Source organism: Protopterus annectens, chromosome 15.part0 (genome assembly GCF_019279795.1).
Source record: "Protopterus annectens isolate FY-2018-M chromosome 15.part0, PAN1.0, whole genome shotgun sequence".
Lineage (NCBI taxonomy): Eukaryota > Metazoa > Chordata > Ceratodontiformes > Protopteridae > Protopterus > Protopterus annectens.
This window is the reverse complement of record NC_056749.1, coordinates 737,227,763-737,237,060: the sequence shown is the minus strand read 5'-3', so window position 1 is coordinate 737,237,060 and position 9,298 is coordinate 737,227,763. Positions and strand designations below refer to the sequence as shown.

General features: G+C 38.1%; 1 protein-coding gene across 2 annotated transcripts in view; it reads left to right on the top strand.

Annotated features, from left to right (window-relative positions):
• The first annotated feature begins 7,634 nt into the window (after nt 1–7,634).
• Nucleotides 7,635–9,298, top strand: part of AFF2 (AF4/FMR2 family member 2) — a 3,001,139-nt gene continuing 2,999,475 nt past the window's right edge. For both annotated transcript variants that reach the window (XM_044057592.1, XM_044057591.1), the window contains exon 1: nt 7,635–7,780. The gene's annotated coding sequence lies outside the window, so the exon portion shown is untranslated. The remainder of the gene's footprint in view (nt 7,781–9,298) is intronic.

The following is a 9,298-nucleotide window of genomic DNA, read 5'->3' as shown; positions in this document are numbered from 1 at the left end:
CATGCAAGTTCCATTTATTTTTTTCCTCAGCTTTAACCCTTAACTGAGGTAAGACTCCTCTGTTCAAAGCATACTTGTATATTGATCTAGAAGGCTGTGGGTGTGGGCTCTACTCCCACAGCATATATATGAATTGCTATAGCTCATACTGTGTTGTATTTTAATGTGGCAGGGTGCTGCAGTCCTGAGTATGTCCTCCTGTGATGCCTAGTAACAGTTTGCCATCCGTTTCCTATTGCAATATTACCAGCTTACCATTTTTTAACATAACATAGGCAATCAATTCTTCAAGGGCAGCATGCATTGATTTGTAGATGAAACACTGAAATATAAAATTGTGTGCTGGCAGCAACTTTTCACTAGTTGTAGATCTCTTTAATGTGGAATTATTTAGATGATGTTTTACTTCTGCAGAGATTGTGCATATTGACTGATTGGTGGATTTTAATGATAGAAGTAGGAGTGGCCATTTATGGTTGAAATGTTCTGAATTGGGCAGTTCTGTCATTATTAGTTCATGTATTTTGTTTCAATGCTTATTGGCAAAATGTTTACAACTATAAATTTAACACACAGTCTAACAAGTGGTGCGGTTACTGTCATCACTGTAAAAAATAATAAGGTTTGTTGAGGGCAGTGTGTGTGTGTGTGTGTGTGTGTGTGTGTGTGTGTGTGTGTGTGTGTGTGTGTGTCTAAAAGCTGCAAGTTGAGTGTTAGCCATATGTTTTCATTCGCTTATCAATGAGAAATCAGAAGTGTACAGAAAAGTATCTACCATTTTTTGAGGGGTAGTTGATATATGAAAAGAGCACCTATAGCATTACTTCTGACTGATTACTGATGGTGCTTGTTGGGCAGCAGTGTCTGTCAAAGAGCAATATGGCTATCCTATTTATGTGAAGACTTCACTGTCACATCTGATGTACCCTCTCTAAAGGGGCATGCATAGTCATCTGGGACAGTATGTATGTGGGTGTTTTGTACTCAAGTACCCTATTAGAACTCTCTGGATTTTGTGTGAATTGGTTTAAGGGAACTATCATATGGCCATTTTCATACGGTTAACATATCCAACTTTTTAGAGGATTGTGTTGCCACAGCCTGGCAATATACCCAGTTTTTACTTGGGGGGTAGGTGAACACTACTCACAAGGCAGTACAAAAGTCATATTCATAATATATATGTGCACTAAGTTCTTATTAGACCAGAAGTGAAAAAGAATACTCTTTCACCATTCAAGACAACATTTCTGTTACTGCATACAGGGTGTGTATGAGAGCACTGGACTCAATCTACCAATGCAAATATTGTTCTGACATGTACTTTAGAAATGAAATGCATTCAAATACTTGGAGTTGGAATGGCATTAATAAGTGTGTCTCCCCAAAATTCTATCTGAATTCCCTGATATTTTTTTTTATTGTAAACTTCTTTAGAAGACCTGGTAGAAGGCCACAGTATCTGTTTTCTGGCTGTGAGTATTTAACATCTGCGCACAAGGCCAGGTGAGACTAATGTTCAAAATATATTTGCAAAAAGTCCTTATTAATCCAGGAGTACATTTTTATATCCTCATCCAAGAGTATATTGTTACTCTTACTAGTAAATCCAATGCTTCAGAAAGCTTGTGTTGCTGCAGTTTGGCACTGGCTGTTTACAGACCTCATAAGAGGAATATAGATCTGCACAGTACAAAGTGTGTTTTTGCTGCAAGTCATTTCTACCAAGTATGTAATGGTTCAGGTGATGGGAAGCCTAACAAAAAAGTGCTTTTAATATCTATGATCATATTACAGCCTGAAATTATAGCTTATCTCTATCACTAGGCTGCAACTTATTCGGGTCTCTCAGTTGTGTGCTTCTGGAAATTTTAGTTAGTTTTTGCAAAGAAGCACTCTGTGTTAAACATTTCTGCCTGGATTAATTGCCTTATTCCAAATTGTAAATGATGATATTATGACTGGCTTACTCAAACCCACAACTTACTGAGGAAGGCTTCATATACCTCTTTCAGCAGCAGACCGTGATATAGGCTAAAGCAATGGATGGTTTCAAATGCCATGCTTTGCTAATCTCATCACTGATGCTACTGGATAATACAACAACCAGGTTCAGCGCTACATTTACTTGCATTTTTACATCAAATTTCTATGCTGCTGTCCTTGTTAATTCATCTCGTACTGACACTATACAGCTTCTATCAGTTATAGACTTTTGTTATGGTAGCAAATAGCTTAAACATGCAACGCTTTTTAAATCAGTAAGTGCTACCTTTACTTGCATTTTTGCATGAAATTTCTATGCTGCTGTCATTGTTAATTCATCTCGTACTGACACTATACAGCTTCTATCAGTTATAGGCTTCTGTTATGGTAGCAAATAGCTTAAACATGCTAGGCTTTTTAAATCAGTAAGTGCTCCTCTTGCCCTCTTGTCTCTTCCCACCCTTCAGCAGCTTCGGCACCCATATTAACTCCTTCCTTACACTGGGGCAGTTTCATATAACTTGACATTATTATGATTAGAGCAATTCTGCTATTTAAGTATATCAGTAATATGCCAGTTTTGTTTCATTAGAGATTCTACATGAGCATGAGTGTACCAGTCTTAAAGCTGTGATGGCTACTAATTCATGTCTGCTAGCTGTTATTCTGTATTAAAATTTAACACAATCAGGAATGTGAATCAAATAACCTTTGCATGGCTTTAAAAATGTGTGCAAGGGGGGCCTATGATTTGAAAAAAACCCAAAGGTAAACTTAATCCACCACTGGCCAGATGCATTTTCTTTGAATGTAGGTTTCAATGCTGTTTCAGTGAAAGTGAGTTTTAAAGGCAAAGAAGTATTAAAGCTATGTCTGTTTGAGAGACTGCATTGCTTGTTTAGCAAATGTCTATTAGTGTTTGTGCTGTAAAATTTGAAATAAATATCTGTAATCATTGTAGAAGTAAAGCAGAAAACAGTATGCACACAGAGTTTTGAACAGTATGAATGGCAACTTGGGAGAAATGGAGAGAGAGCCAAGTAATGTGACACCGGAATGGCTGTGTGTGTGTGTGTGTGTGTGTGTGTGGGGGGGGGGGGTACCACATTTTTCTTTCATGTACATGTCCAGAATTTTTGACATGAAAAGTTGGCAACCCTAAATCTGGCTCCCCATTCTCATGAGATGAAATGCAGGAATTAGACCAACAGCCTAGTACCTACCTATGAACCTATCTGCTCGAAGGCATTTATAAGCCTAGCCAGAATTTGTTGGCCTTTGCCACCCCCCTTAGATTAGTTCCCTGTGCCTCTGTCCAGCAGAGCCATTGAAGTGATCCCTGGGGTAAACTTTCTGGTTCCCATCCACTCGTCAGGGTTTCTCTTGAAGAGGGTTAGCGAGGATCTCTGCCTAATGTAGATTGGAATCTTGTTCCAGAGCATGGGAAGTCTCTGGGACAGGAATCTATCCCTCTAGCACATCCTATTTATTGTGGTGAGGTTTAGATCCCTGGAGCGTGTGGCTCAAGGGGATATGGTTTTCTTTAGGTGGAGCATGTCCATCAATTCTGAGTTGGACATGGCCTTTTATGTCGGGCAGAGATCACCTCTGAGTAGGTAGTATGCAACCGAGTACAGCTGGAGTTTCTTCAGTCAAGCTGCATAGGGCATCTTCTTGAGGCCAGTGATCCTCTTGGTGAGGTACTTCTGTGGTCTTTCCAGTTGTTGCAGGTGTCTTATAAGGTACATCCCAAATGGGGCATTGTACTCTGATGCGTAGAGGGGCCCAATGACCTCTTTCGATCTGAATGCAAACTATTTTGTGATTAGGTGGGCCACATAGAAGGATTTTCTAACCACTTTGGCAATGTGATCATCAAAGGAGAGGTTACTATTAACTTGGGTCTCCAGATCCCTTATTACGTCTTCTGTATTTAGGGGGCTACCACCTATGTGGTAGTTTGTGGGTACTTTGTTTTTTCCAAAAGGGATGACTAAGCACTTTTTGGCATTTAGCTTGAAGCCATGGTTTTGACACCAGGTATTTGTCTCAGTGAGACCCTTTTGGAAGATGTCTGTGTCAACCAGAGAGTCAATTATAGCCCCTAGTTTGCAGTCGTCTGTGAACTTGGTCAGCCATAGTCCTACTGTGCTTGCCTGTACCTCTGAGAAGTATATGCCGAACAGGAGGGGTCCTAGGACTGAGCCCTGGGGAATGCCACTTGCATCCGGTTTAGTCAGACCTAGCTCCCGCAACTCTTACCACGTGGGTTCTGTCTGTGAGCCAGTTGGCAGCCCATCTTGTGACATAGGGTTTATGTTCAGGCTGGTGAACTTGTCTATAATACCTGAGTGGGGAATGGTGTCTAAGGCCTTTGCAAGGTCTAGGTAGGCTGTATGGACCACCTTTCCCTCATCTATAGCCTTGGTAACTGTCTCAAAGAAGTCCACAAGGTTTAGGAGACATGATCTGCCCTTAACAAACCCAAACTGGGTAGGATCCAGTGTTTGGAGGTTTCCAGTGTCTCTGTTAATGAGATCCATGATGATGTGCTCCCTAGGTTTGCAGACCAAGCTAGTCAGGCTTATAGGGTGATAGTTCCTGGGGTCCGTTGTGGCTCCGCCTTTGTGGAGAGGAATAACTGTTGCTGTGCACCACTCTGTGGGCATGTAGCCTGTGGAGAGGCTGAGTTTGAACAGTGTGTTTAGGTGAGGGGTTAGTTCATTTTTGAGCTCGTGTAGGAGCAGCCTGGGACACTGTCTGGTCCCATTGATGCTGTGTTTTTGGCTTTGGAGAGGGCTGTTTTAACCTGAGTGTCTGTGATTTCAGGGGCACTACATTCTTCTGGTATAGTTATGGGCCCTTTTGGGGGTGAGAGGGGGTGAAGTTTGCAATGAACCTGTCTGCCAGGATGTTAGCTATATCGTTCAGTTCAGTGTATTTTGTGCCATTCTGCACCAACTCCGAGCAGATCTGAACATTGCCACTTAGATTCTTGACATAGCTAAAGAATGCCTTGTGGTTATCTTTGGAGTCCATGGCAATTTTTCTTTCGAAGCTAGCCTTGGATGATTTTATGAGGGAACGTATGAGAGATGAGGCCCATTACCACACAGCCAGCATGAAGATCTAGGTTTTGCTATAAAGCTTTATCAATACACGTGCTTTATCTGTTGTGTGAATTTGTTCCTTTGGATTTTCATCTTTATTAAAGAGATATAATTCTCAGATGGATTTCACAATATTCTTTTTCCTGTTTTTTTTTTACTTTTAGTTCATGCACCCAATGAACGTTTTGAGCAAGCTATTTTTGTGGAGTGTTCTTTCTGTCATCCTATATATATATATATATATATATATATATATATATATATATATATATATATAGAGAGAGAGAGACAAAACTTGCAGATTCTATGTACTGTACATTAGTAAAATAATTTGAGTATTATAAGGAGCTAATATGACAAGAATGGCTGATTGTGGATAAAGAATATTCTAACCTAGAATGTCAAATTCCATGAAATACAGTATTTTATCATTAAGTGGCAGCCCAGATTTGAGACTAAAATAGAAAATCAGGGTCATTGCTCATATTTGATGAAATCTTATGTACTGCTTTTAGTTAAGTCTAAGCAAGTAAATTTAAATGATGGATATAGCCACACATAATTTCCTGATAAATTTTGCAAATGGCGCTTACTATGTGATCTCTATGTGATCTCACAAAAGTGTAAGAGTTTTTCTCATTTATTTTTTACCATTGGATAAAGTGCAGAATATTGTTAGTGTTATCACACTATAGTTAAAAAGCAGCGGAGATTGCAGCCTGTGTGTAGATTATCCATAAAATATTATTTGATTTTGAACATTAATGGCATTTAAACCTGTGCTGAGGCTGACAGCCGTGTCCCAGCAGAGGTGAAGGCACTCTTATGGATATGTTTAATTGTCATTTGGAAGAATGTCTGGCGACCAAGGCTTACAGTCAGCCGTAAATGACCAGTAACCACTACAACTTCATTGCTTGCATAATGAGAGGCTAGTAAATCCCATTAAGTATACTCTTCACTTACTTTAAAGCAGACAATTTTTCTCTTCTGTTATTACACATCCTGCTCAACATAACTGCTTTTATCTAGATTTGTTCCAGGAATTTGCAATATAAACATTTCTAACTAATTCAGGTAGTCCCATTTTTTTATATTCTGTATCATTTAACTTCCTCTTGCATTCTTCTACTGATATCCTTAATATCCGGATACTTTAGGCTTTATTTTCAGAACTGCTTGTGGCAGGATGAACACACAGAACTGGTTCTGATAACTTTATTATAACTCCAGATGAAATAAATAAAATTATTATTGGATGCACAGACCATCTAAGTTTGTAGAACAAGTATTTGAAACCGCATAGCCATCTCTTTGCTCAAAGGAATTTTTCATTTAGCATTTTACTCTAACTACATGGTAGTTCAAACATACTTTGTGAATGTATCTTCTGAGATGGTTCAATAACTGTTAACTGGGGAAGTGATAACCACATTGGCCAGTCAATGAGTTCCTGGAAAGTTTCTTGATTGGTGTAAATTTGGTTACAGAATTCAATTTCCCGGAACAAAAATTTTGAATTAACCCATGTACATTTAACAATTTCCTTCTAGAAGCTATGCTAGGTAGCTAAAGGAATGGAAGCATTTGATGACCGTACTTAACAATAATCTAATGCTTGAGCAATGAATTGCTCTAAAAATGAAATGTTCTTATACTGATGTTTAGAAGCAGATAAACGTATTTTTACATTTAGGGTTCTAGTTCCCAGAAAATCTTGAGGCAGTCTTTATGTGCTCACTGCACTGTTTTAAGGCCATGCTGTAAGGTACGGTGTGAGTACATGTACTTATGGGTGAAAAATGTGTCCTTCGGGGTAAGACCATCTTATGGGAGTACTCAAAAAATAATTTAATTCCAGCTTATAGACACAGCCTGTTGATTATTTCAGGAAACAAGCCCTTCCTGGGACTAACCATTATGCAGAGTTTGTAGAATTGTGTATATATTGCTGATACACACTGGAACTAATGGCACATTAAAAAAAACACTTTTTGTTTGTTTATTTGCATTGCTTTGTTTATTTGTTTATAATTGAATGTGCTAGTCTAATTAGGCATGACCTATTTTTAGAGAAGCCCCAATGTGGTATAATAATTAATGTTTTTCATCATTTTATTGGGAGGTTGGCATAAATTTTTTAAAAAGAAGCATATTGCTTAGCACCCATATGGTAGTATGCCAGAGCAGCTACTCAGCAATACTCGGTGAATATGAATACATCAGTACATCTTTTATACTGAAAGTGGATGTCAGTTTGAAACTGTTTATGGCATTATGTATTTTTGCACTGATTAAAGATTAAACTGAATGATAGCAATCTAAACTTCATTTTGCAAACATGCTTTGTTGTTAAACTGTTTGGTTGCACTCTGTGTTCATTTTAGCAGATAAACTGGGGATTTTTTAGCAGATAAACTGGGGATTTTTAAGTACTGTATGTGTCAAAAAAATGCATCTAATTCATTGTGCGTGTATCTGGTAAAAAAGAATACACCTGTTCATGCACAGAAATCCCTTCTTCATTTGAACACTAGCTGATTGGAATGTGATATGACCTTAGAACCTGCAGGTGGCAGCAATGATCAGAAAAGATGCACTGAATTCTTCTTTATAACTGAGACAGCTCAAAGAGAGAAAAAAGACCAAGACGAGAGACAGAGGCAGACACAGAGATCACAACAGTAAGTAAAAACAAAGATCATTATTTTCCACATTATTGTATAACTAATTGCATTATAAATGCTTATTATAGCACTAAATTAATCTGACCGTTGTAATTACCCTTTGGTTAACATAGTATGAGAACTATAGAAATGACAGTAGCAGACTTTGCTTCCTCTGAAGTATTTTTCTGATCTGTCTTTAGCAAACAGCATAACAATGTTTTGATTCTTGTACTCATGCAAAATGATGGTGCTACTATAGTTTCACTGTTCATGTATTGTGCTGAAGTATTTTAATAAGTATAAGGGCTGATAATTCTGTGGTTGCCAGCTTGACTTAAGGAAACCATGAAGCAGTTTTCTTCTTCCTATCTCATCAGACATAAATGCATGAAAAATGCTTCTCTGGGAATTCAGCCTGATGCTGACACTGAGTAGTGGTAAATTATGTTTGGAACAGTGTGGTTCCTTAAATACTGATGGTTTAATAATTTCATACTTTGCTCAGAAGTACAGCTATGCCGAGCAGGATTGCTGCTGTTTCTATGCTTCACAATCTCACAGCTCACCGATGCAGTTTTTCTATGTCTGTTAATTTCCACAGGCACACATTCATACTTATGCATAGTTTTATTAATTGTTATGATTGCAGTGTGTCATTAAAAAGCCTTGAAAGCAATGCAATGCAGCTCTTTCAAATTGCTCTGTTTCAGGTAAAGTGGGGTTCTTGCATATGTACAAGGTGCGGCTGTGGGCCAGGGGCATAAATATGTTTACAGTATAAAATGATATGGACTTGTCCTGTTTTGATGTGAGTAGAATCATATTCTTTCAAGTTAAAATCATGTTATATGAATTGTATGAGCACATTTGTTGTTCTTAGATACAAGTATATTTCCATTTTCTAGTGAAGCAACTCTTTCTGGGGCCTTTTCAACTTGCATTTCTTTGTTCTCTTTATATATTTCATGATTTACACAAGTATTATTGTTGTATACTTCATGGCCTGGCTCCTTATTGATTCACAATTCAATTACGGTATATAGATAGGACTTGCTGAGGACACAATACACATGCATGTCTCTACTGCTCTTGACCTCTGGTCTCTTTACTTAACCATTTAGGACCACACAGCCTTGTTTTGTGTGTATTGGACAGTGTGCTTATTCCATTAAGAAATGTAAAATAAAATGTGTGTATATTTCCACTTGATGACTTACATATGCATTTGTTCTGGTGTGTGAAGTTTTGGGTGCATGCTTCATTCATCAGTGATAACCGTTAGTTTTTATTCCAGGGGTTTCACCGAAGTATTTCATGAGAAAGTCTTAGTTTAGTGCATTTACACTTGGACTTGGAATTATACACAGATATCAACATAAATTTACCATGATGGAAGTGGAATATATTAGTTATTAAAAAAACTACAGTGAGCAAACAATTTTTCTGCATGTTTATATGTGCCACGTGAGTAGTGTTCTTCTTATGTTATCATTGCTTGTGCAGGGCTCATTAATTGACTAACCAGGGGAACTC